This window comes from Etheostoma cragini, chromosome 12 (genome assembly GCF_013103735.1).
Source record: "Etheostoma cragini isolate CJK2018 chromosome 12, CSU_Ecrag_1.0, whole genome shotgun sequence".
In the NCBI taxonomy this organism is placed as follows: domain Eukaryota; kingdom Metazoa; phylum Chordata; class Actinopteri; order Perciformes; family Percidae; genus Etheostoma; species Etheostoma cragini.
Window position 1 is genome coordinate 7,708,349 of NC_048418.1, and position 9,927 is coordinate 7,718,275.

Here is a 9,927-nt window from a genome sequence, read left to right on the forward strand (position 1 = left end):
CCGTGGCGTGTCAGATGTATTTCCACTCACATGGCCATAACTGCTGAACAACGCCAACATGCAGTCCTTATCTTGTCCACCACTCTCTCGCCTGTACAGCTGGAACTGACTGGGAAACCAAAGTTTTCCCGTGGGTCGCCACCACTCGCCATAGGCTAGGCTACTCGTTTTATATATATATATAACCACCTTCTACATATATACCTTATATATATACCTTACCTTCTATATATATATATATATATATATATATATATATATATATATATATATATATATATATATATATATATATATATATATATATATATATCGAGATAGCATTGTATAAAAGAGGAATTAAGCTGAACCCCCCTTTAACAGTTTTAAACGGGGCTTGTTTTCCATTAGGCTTGCTATAGACGACATTGTCATCATCCGATTGTGCCTACAAGACTAATGACCTGTAAACATCTTTTGGATGTAAAAGCAGAGTTTAAATTTTAAACTTTGTGAAGCCTATGGCTATGAGTTGTCACAAGGTGATCTGTTACAGGGTTACTTAATCAGGAAATCTGATGCGTTAACAACATGGCTAGCATACAATACACCCGGAAGTGACAGACAGCACGCCAGTCCTCAGGGGGGCTGGTAATGCAATACCTGTGCGTCTGTGTGGAGGAAGAGAAAAAAAGAGAAAGGATAATGGGGAATCTGAAGGTGAAAGAAGAGCAAGCCAAAAAAGGAAAGCGACAGCGAGGTGTGTGACATCTGGTCAGCAGGTAGAGTGAATGAGGAGTCAGCAACGGGCAGATGTGGCGTGATAGCCGGATGTGAGTTCAGGGTTCAAACAACACTGTCCTCTCTATCTCACGCCCACACACACACTTATACACTTTGACTCCCAGAGGCTCCCTTTCCTCCGACTTCTCCTCTGTCAGTCTGGGGCCCCGACGCCCTCCAAGCATTAAGAGACACTCCACAAAAAGCACACTCACTGGTCGCTGCTGCTATTCTGGGAGCTTCCTCTCCGCTTTCTCTTTTAGTCCCTTTCCATCCATCCTCATACTTCTATCTACCTTACTTTCATCAATCACTTTTTTTTAAATTAATTTGAGAGTAATAAGCAACTCAAAGTGCACATTCATTCTTGGAGCATCACAGGCTTGGGACAACATTTCTGCCCCCCTTTGCTTTCAATTATCTTTGACAGACTACATTTTTACCTTGAGGTAAAATATACCATCCTAAAATACAACATCCTTAAAATCTCTGTCAACATCTTAAATTTGACTGTTTTACCAGTCGCCTAGATTTCTAGGAACTGAATTGTGGGTAAATAAATTCCATTATGTCAACAATGCTGTTTCCATAGATATAAAACAAATCTATATCTATGATTAAATCACAATTATTAGCATGCCTTTTCTCTACGTGGGACTTACTGTCTCTTCTCTTTATTACCAAATGACTGACTGTCCCTGAATAGAATAGTTTCATTTTTCTCTTTGCATTAAAGATCCTGGCCGACTTACAGGTACAATTGCACTTCTGGTCCAGCAAGGTACTCAGCTATTTAATGGACTCGGCGTATGCATTAAAACCATCAAAGCAGAGATGACATTAATTAAACAAGCATGTGCTAAATGGTGCTTGCAGTTAAAATGTAAATGTAAAACTACTGGATTACCTTTTCTATATGTACACAGTAGATACATGAAACATACTGGAAAAAGTCTGTTGTTAAGTATGACCATGTCTTTCAGTTAACGCCAAATGCACTTTTAGTAAACCAGTGGTGGAAGAAGTTTTGAGTAAAATTACTTAAGTAAAAGTATCAATTCCTCAATTGGGGATGCACCTACTTAATACTTATATCCGATATAACGGGCCGATACAGACTCAAATAGCTGGATCGGGTCTGCCGACAATGGTGCCGATCTATTCAATTCAATTCAATTCTATGTTTATATAGAGTATAAACTATATACATTATATACTGGAATTTTAATTCCTGTATAATTTTTTCCCAATTTGTTGCTGCATTTAAAACGTTGAATTGTAATCCTTGTTCATTTTGAAGATTTCTTTACTAAGTTGCTGGTGCATCATTTCTTATTTTAATAATAAAGAATTCAGTAAACTTCACTGTTGTAGTACTGAAGATCGGTCTTGGTCTTAAGACAGGTCTCAAGACCACTTTCTGAAGGTCTAAGTCTAGTCTCGTAGTCAACCACATTTACTCTCAGTTGAAGAGGACTCAGGATTTTATTTCAAGACTACAACTGCAGAGATATCAGTAAATTGCCTGTGCTTTGTCTAATTGTATGTGTGAACATCATCACTGTCATTGGATGTAAAACCTTAGTGCTTAAAATGCAACCAATAACTTCACTCAATATTAATTGGAATTTTGGCTGGCCTGACTTTACCTTTAACCGTGAGATACGTATCTTTAACAGGGCTGCCACCCCACCTGCTCCCATGATAGAGCCATTTAGTGTCAGTGAGCAGACCCACTCACACAAAGGCGTGTTGACCCAGTTCCTACACTCATATGCACACATACTGTAAACGCTCACATAGTCTTTTTCCCTCACTAGTCCTCATTTTTAGCTTTTAATCACACATTTGATTATTGTTCTCTTTGTACTGAGGCTTGCAGACACCTGTTTGGGAGTGTCTGGCTGGCCGACATCCTGTCTGTGGTTCTGTTTGTAACTGAGTAACAGAGGGGTTTCTAGCAAAGCCACCAGTGTGACTCTCACTTCCTCCTACTCTACTTCATCAGCTACTGATTGTTATTTGGTGACTGTGTCCCCAAAAAAGAAAATTAACAAATGTGAGACATGACAGATCCTCTTTTGGATAAAAAAACACAAGCCTGATGAAACAGGAGATGGTCAGCCACATCCACCTTCTGTTTTTAAGTGTGCACCTGCAAGAAGACCATTAAAACCTGTGAGATGTAAAGAATCCTTTGCTGTTTTCTTCATCACCCTGCCTTGATATATATTTAACTCACAAACACAAAAAACCAACAGTGTGACCCAAGATGACATCATCCTCCGTATTTGCTTGTCTGCATTTCAAAGGTGAATAGTTCCCATTCATTACACTGAGCTTGTCTGTGGCCCTCCCCGCATTGAGGAAAGCAAGGTCACTGTTTGGCATGATCTCATGTCTGCATAGCTGACACACACACTGAGACAGAACAGCAAACCAAACTTGTGTGTTTAAACAGTGTACACTATGGCAAAAACATACACAGCACAGTCACACCCAGTTGCAATACAATCAGAAAACAGAATAGATGGCATTGATACAGCGCTGCTGTCCCACACTCTTCTTACCTGCAGTATTTAAGCCGTACAATCCAGGATTTCTTTCTTGGTCCGAGTCCTACGCTCTGACACCGTACAGCAAGGACTCCTCTCAGGTTAATGACAGAAGGTCAACTACATGCAGACAAGGCCCCCAGTCTATTGAGGTGAGATTTTGTCCAGCTACAGGTCCATGGCACTGCAATGCTAGCACACGCTCACATGATTTCATCCTCATCCATTGGTCAACACAAACCCGGGAGTAGGTTTCAGGACTTGCCTAAAGAAACAAAACAAAAAAGGTTGCGTTATTGTATGATGGGGTCTAAGTATAATATTATTTCCTTACACAAAGCGTTACAGAGAGCTTGCCTCATCACCTCTAATTGCAGATCTGCTGTTTTTCCTGTGCAAATGACAACACACGGCAGATAAACACCTCTGAAAGTACTGTATCTCTACTGTCCTGAGAGACTGAATGTGAACACCAATGGGTCTTTGTGCACCCACAGAGACCTAATATTGTGATGATAGAATGAGTCAGAGCCTTGACCCCGCAAAGGGTTTACAGGGTTTCAAAAGAAAGAGATCTGACTGCCCTTGAGGGCTCCCTGTGCAGACACACGTTTAGTTTGAAGACACCGGCTGATAGTTAAGCGCAGGAAACAGGACAGCAGTTCTAACTAGTGAAAACTGAAAAGACAAGATCATCGAGAACAATCATCCACCCACGTACACTTCACACACGAGCAAACACAGGGCTTGCATCACCAGAACTGAGTAAACCACAGGGATGAGTAACTTTCTCATCAGTGTGAAACTGAAAAGTGAAACCATTATGATCAGATGAATTTGATCATTTTTGATTAATTTACCGTTTATTCACCTCGGAGAACAACTCAAGATCTTACAAAACATAAAACTCTATTTCACAGTTGTCTGCTGAATCAATAACCTACAGTAGGCTACAACCGGAAGCAACTTCCAATGTTCGATATGAATTGACTTAACGCTGTTCCAAACAGGTCTGAGGGCTGTGGTAGGAATGCCTGAGGGGCCCTGTGCAGGAGAAGGCAGTATGAATGAATCGATGCAATTCACACAAGGACGCGGTCCACCCACCACCTAGGGAAGTAGCTGACTGGAGCCTACAGTGTCAGAGGAGAAGCTCACAACAAGGAGAAGCACCAAGCTATTCTTCCTCTCTGCATACGCTGCATACGGAAAAAAGGACTACATGTCACTGTGTGTTGAGGAACACGAGCACGATGGACAGTAACACACACACCGACTACATCAACAATAAACAAATACAAAAACTTGACAGTCTGGCAGCTTTTAGGTGACACATAGCCACTGGGATGTCATTTATTTATTCACACATGCAATAAACCGTAAACCGTAAGCTGCATCTTTTTCTATTGACAACAATCTGTAGCATGCCGGAGGGCGACATCACAAGACACCAGCGGATTTGTTACGCAACTCTGTCAGTTGCCAGGGCTGGGAGGAGAAGGTACACTATGGCTGCAGCCCCCACACTGGCACATAAAGACAAACAAACACCACCCAGTCCCTAGAGAATCTAAGAAAAGCCCAAAATAAACTGCAAAAACACACTAAGTAAAGCACAGAAGCCGCTTAAAACACTACAAATGTACAAGAAAAGAAGCTCTCTAACTGAGGTCAAATAAACAACTAGAATGACTACCAGCGTCAGCGAGTAGCCGAGTGTTCACCTTATATTTACCAGCATGCATTCAGACTGAATTTAATGTGATTTAAATACACAAAAAATCAGTTAGTCTATGTCTCAACAAATGTTGGATGGAATGCCATGCCATTTTGTACATACATTCATGGTCGTCAGAGGATGATCCTCTGACTTTTCCTCTTCCACCACCAGATGGTTTCACATTTATGGTTTCAAGTGAAATATCTTGTCATGAAATTCGGTGGAGACATGATCCCCTCAGAATGAATTCGAACAACCTTTATTTTCCCTTAACTTCTCATTTTACAGCATCAGTAGGTTCAAATATGAATTTGCCATTACTTTGGTTTGTCAGCAAAGTGTCAGTTCCATTTCTTACATACAACATTTGGCGGCAGGGCTGAGATGGGGGGTGGGGTGGTGGGGGGGTGGAGTGGGGTGGGGGGTTGTTCGAACAGACCTGCCCCCACTGCTAAAAAAAAAATCCTAAAGTAAACAATGACCAACTACAAGGTCAAGGTGAAGGAATCCATTCTCAACTTGGTCACTAACGACCGCTGACTGTTTGATAAGTTTGCTGTAATAAAGTTCAGGTCCATAATAATGTTGATTGATGCATGTATTTGTTTTTATGTCTTGGCTTCACTTCATGACATCTCTGTCCTCTTTCATTACAGTGTGACCAGTCAAAGATGCTGGGCTCTTGGGTGAAGGGTTGGTTGAACATAAGATTTAACACTGGTTGCGGTAACTATTTTTAGGTTGTGTTTTTATTAAAACACAATTTATTTAATGTTGGTCACTGAGCAGCACAACTGGTGATTGGTGTTTAAATGACTTGCTTGTCGGCACCTTGTTAGTAGTCAGCAACTGACATGGTGAGTGTATTCAACTTAAAATGGCGACCTTTCACTCAACATTTGTATATCAAGATTACATGATGCAAATTTAAGTCTGAAACAATGCTAAATGAAGTCTGTCCAACTGTATGAAACTTTGGCTGGTGATACCAGTTTACTGCAAAACTTACAAGATCATCTGTACATGTTACAGCATTACGAAAACATAATTAGTACAATAAGCTCTTCGCCAATCTCCTAGCTCTTTGTCTTTAAAAAAAACTTATAATTAAGCAGGGTTCATCGGATTAAATAGAAAGCCTGCCTCTCTTGTCGTTTCCATTGCAGAGTCACGGCTGATTCATGCACTCCACTGTCAACAGAAAAGCCTTTCATTCATGACACCACTCACCAAAAATATGTGTTTTGATTTGCATTATTCTCAGTTTACCAGGACCTCTTGAACACTGACAATGATCTTTGACGTAGATTGTGTTGATTTTAAACTTCTCTGCTAACCATTTATACCATAAATCATTTTTGTACCAAAAACACACCGTTTTATACCATTTGAATACCAACAACACGTACTCATGATACTAACTTCACCATAGCATTACAACTTAATATCCAGTATATGTATAATATAATCAACTCTAAATCCATTTAGTAACAAAACGCTAGTTTTGATGTGGTTTCTATGGACACTAAATGATAATACTCCTATAATCAGGCTACTATGGTAATAAGAGATGAACTAGGCTAGGCCAACTTTATTCTCTCCTGAGGACAAAGCAAAGCTGCACCGAGGAAGACGAGACACTGTGAAGAGGGGAGGAAGGTGAAACATGATCTTCTCCCACCAACAGAGGAGACAGTGGAGGGGAAACCATTATTGCTGTGTCCCACACCTACACATCTATAGTACATAAGTGTAACATAGTGGACAGAGAAGGAGACGAAATCACAATAACGTTATTAATGTGCTTTTAGCCATACAAGTTTCCATTACAGTGTTCCATTTATAATATATTTTTTAGACATTACCTAATTACTTAATTGGTTGGTAACTTACTTTTGCTAGAAGTGACAGTTTAAAGGTGTTTTTTTCTTACCCCCAACAAACAATGGATGGCAAGACAAAAAAGACCCTCCTCAAGAACCAAACTATCTACATCCTGCTCACAGGAGCTGGGGGGGGGGGGGGCAGATGACCATCATTCAACTTGAAAAAAGTCATACAACCATTCCAATGTTACTGTAAATACTCTAGTGAGTATTTACAGCCCCAGGACATTCAAAATTGACTCAAAATAAACTACATTGCTTGTGATTATCATAATGAAGGAAGATGTCAACAGTGTGGCTAATGGTGTTTTTATAATGGTTTTTGGCACAGTAGAATAAACAATATTTTATTATCAATTAGCTAGTAGTTAAATCTGAAAGAGTACATCATATCTCTATGAATGAGATTATGGATTTTTGTAATTTAAAACTATTTTTTACACGGCCTCAAATGAGTCTATCAGCTTCAAGTCTTGACGTTGTACTATTGTTAACATTACCCTCATAAAGCAGTGCTGGAAAACATCAAGACTGTCACGCTGACATCCAATCACCAGCTGTTAATCTTAAATACTGACTTGGACTTGCAGTATAAACTAAAGCTTAAATTGCTCTGAGTCATTACATTTTACTCATGCAGGAAGGTGGTGCAACACTGTAAACTGTTACACCCTTTGGGGGAGTTGGTGCTGCCCACATTTGATACTATTCCTGTATTTCCAAATGCTCTTTGGGCGTCATGCCAGTTTTCACAGTTTTTTCTCAATCCCTCTTACGACTTATGTCCAATCACCTCTAATCATACGGTCTCAGAGCAGTTACAATAGTTTTATTGTTAACATCTATCACCACAGACCAACACTGTCATATTAAGTTGAAGTAAGAGGTTGAAAACTGGGTCATATACCCTTCAAACACCTGTAACAATTATTATATAACTGTGTAACCACAATTGATTTAAAAAGCATGTTTTTAATAAGATGGGTCCCACTTTTGTTTTCAGCCATCAAACAGGTTTCCAATAACCGTGTGCACACTTGGCATCACAGAACAGCGGCTATCCTATGATCCTACATGGATTCCTACCAGAGGACACGCCACCTGTAGTTGCAAGTCAGTCTATATGTGTGTGCTTGGTCTACCAACTGAGCTAACCCAGCCACAGACAATTTTATTGTTAATCGCAAATTATTTCTGAGATAATAACTTGTACAATACAGCAATACTTAGAATTGTTACAGCTCTAAGGGAGATTGTTTTCAGACATTTACAAGCTCCAGCATGGGAAAAGTGGAAGTAGTTATCGCCAAATTCAAGTCTGTGGTGATGTAAGGGGTCAAGGGAGGGGCACGATATAGAGGAAATCACACTCTCTTGATACAAATTAAAGCATGCAACCACAAATATTCAAAACATCATTGTTGAGACCAGCAGATTAAGCACCCGGGACCCTTTGGATCAGTTGAGACAATGCCAAAAGCACTTGAGGAAGGAGAGATAAAAAAGAAAAAACTACCCCTTTCACAGTTTTGCCTTGTAGAGAATTTGGAGAATCTTTGTGTAAATATAACACTTCCAATCCAAATCCAATTAAATAGATGTAATGTAATCTGTTATGCTTTTCCACAAATATACAAAGTGTCTTATGCAAACTAGACAAAGTATCCTTTCATCACAGGTTTGCAGATTCTTTTTAAATATTTAACTTAAAAATTACTCTCTCCAGTCTCCAGTGATATTGAGTGTATTTCCGCAGAGAACAAAATCCCTGCAAAAGTTATGTATGTTATGGTATTTATGTAAGTCATGAGCTTTCACATCTAATGAAATCATACAACTGCCTACTACAGTATCAGAGCCGAACAATGCTTGTTGTATAATAACAGCCTTTGCGTGACACCATTGTATGGATTACTGTAGAAGACGGCTCAAGGGCAGGAAGTCTGAATGAATTCCCAAAATGTAACACTTCAAAAACAAAAAATGCTTCAACACAGTGGCATGAACATTACATCCTACATATTTTCTAGCATCATCTACTGTCAAATAATTTGTCCATTCTCCAATTTATCGGCGAGTAGTGTTTCATGTTGAAATACAAATATATAAACAATGGAAGGACGTTTAGATGTAAGTATGTCCTGAATATCCTGCAGTAAATCAACTAATTAGGTAGATAGCATGTCCATTTATGTCCTTCAATTTACATTTTACAACCTCATCTGTGGTGTTATACTGATTGTGTCAAACTGCAAGCCGATAATTGTTATCATCACACTACAAGGTTCTGAAAGACACACACTCAAATTGATTGCCCCAGGCTGAATTGAGATGAAAGCTAGACATTCATTTTACAGATTAATGTAAACATTAAACGATTTAAAATATATATATATATATATATATATATATATATATATATATATATATATATATATATATCATCCAGTCTTGAGGCATTTTGCAACAACTACCGGATTTATTAAAAGTCTACTGTATGAAAGTGCCCTGGAATTTACCCTTTTGGACGACAGTGGGTCAATCTGAGTTTATAGTCAAACACTGGCAACCATTAAGGTTAATTATACCAATAAAAAAAACAGTTACGTGCTAATGGCTTAAATAATCCTAAACATAAAACTATATATAGATCTTTAGATAATGACTTATTGCTACAAGCTGGTAGTGCATATGACATGATAGGTGTGTGTGTGTGTGTGTGTGTGTGTGTGTGTGTGTGTGTGTGTGTGTGTGTGTGTGTGTGTGTGTGTGTGTGTGTTGTGGGATTCAGAGAAGGTGGGGCCGAGTTAAGACGGTTAATCTAAAGAGTAGGAGGCAGAAAGCTTTGTTCCGCTGCCCTCAGGCCAAGTATCTAACACCAGGTGTGTCAGGAGTTTTTGAGGAAGGGAGAAAAGAGAAGAAGACAAGATAACACACAGCAAGTGAAAACAAGAAGAGGAAGAGAGAGAGATAACACACAGCAAGTGAAAACAAGAAGAGGAAG

At 39.3% G+C, this 9,927-nt stretch overlaps 1 protein-coding gene across 2 annotated transcripts in view; it reads right to left on the bottom strand.

The window, feature by feature from the left end:
- Positions 1 to 9,927, bottom strand: part of tnk2b (tyrosine kinase, non-receptor, 2b) — a 52,454-nt gene that overhangs the window by 39,900 nt on the left and 2,627 nt on the right. The window contains exons 1-2 of one of the 2 annotated variants that reach the window (XM_034887950.1): positions 3,683 to 3,963; positions 3,333 to 3,582 (exon numbers count right to left, since the gene is read on the bottom strand). The gene's annotated coding sequence lies outside the window, so the exon portion shown is untranslated. Of the gene's footprint in view, positions 1 to 3,332; positions 3,583 to 3,682; positions 3,964 to 9,927 lie in introns of those variants that run through there. The other variant, XM_034887949.1, reaches the window with a different exon arrangement.